Raw genomic sequence first — 797 nt, 5'->3', positions numbered from 1 at the left:
GCATAAAGAACCCTCAGCGCCCCGCCCCGGTGGGCCGCACCGCCCCGGCGAGGCGGCGGGCGAGGCGGGGACGGCACCGGGCCGGGGCGGGGGGGGCTGTGGGCGGGAGCAGGGCCCCGCTGGCCCGGCCCCGGCTGCACCTTGGGGCTCGGCGCGGCCAGCACCGCGAGGCGCGGGGTGTCCCCCCGCGGGCGCCGCCGCCCCCAGCGCCGCCGCCATGCCGGGCCGCGCCGCCCCCTCGGGGCTGTGGCGGGTTTTCTCCCTCGTGACCGCCGCCCACGGGCGTCGCGACGTCTCGGGTTCCCCGAGTGTTTCCCCGCGGGTCTCGCCGGGACCGAGTCCCCTCACGGCGGGGCACCGAGCGCCCCCTCCACCCCACGGGAGCGGGCGCGGGGGCTGGGGAGCGGCGAGGCCCGGCGCGGGTGGCATGGCGCCCGCCACGCTTCAAGCCTTCGGCGGCTCAAGCGCGCTGGGAGAGGCGCGTGTGCTCGGCAGAAACCACTTGAGAGCTGGCGATGGCCACGCTGGGTGATCAAGGCCGCGGCGGAGGGTTACGGGGCACCCTTCTGGGCCCTCTGCTCCTGAGGGCGCCCCGGCCGGCGGCGCAGCATCCTTCCCTTCGCTTCAAAGCCTGGGAATGACGGGCGCAGGAGTTGTGCCTGTGTGGTCGATGGTTTGGCTCTTTCCTTCTGTCTAGATTCTCTGGCAAAGGAAATCGGCTCCTGCTCTTCTTCATGCTGGACATTTTAGTAGAACCTCCAGGACTGTGTATGCTTAGAAATGAGAAGGTGCTTCAG

Source organism: Falco rusticolus, chromosome 5 (genome assembly GCF_015220075.1).
Source record: "Falco rusticolus isolate bFalRus1 chromosome 5, bFalRus1.pri, whole genome shotgun sequence".
Lineage (NCBI taxonomy): Eukaryota > Metazoa > Chordata > Aves > Falconiformes > Falconidae > Falco > Falco rusticolus.
This window is presented reverse-complemented; position numbering follows the sequence as displayed.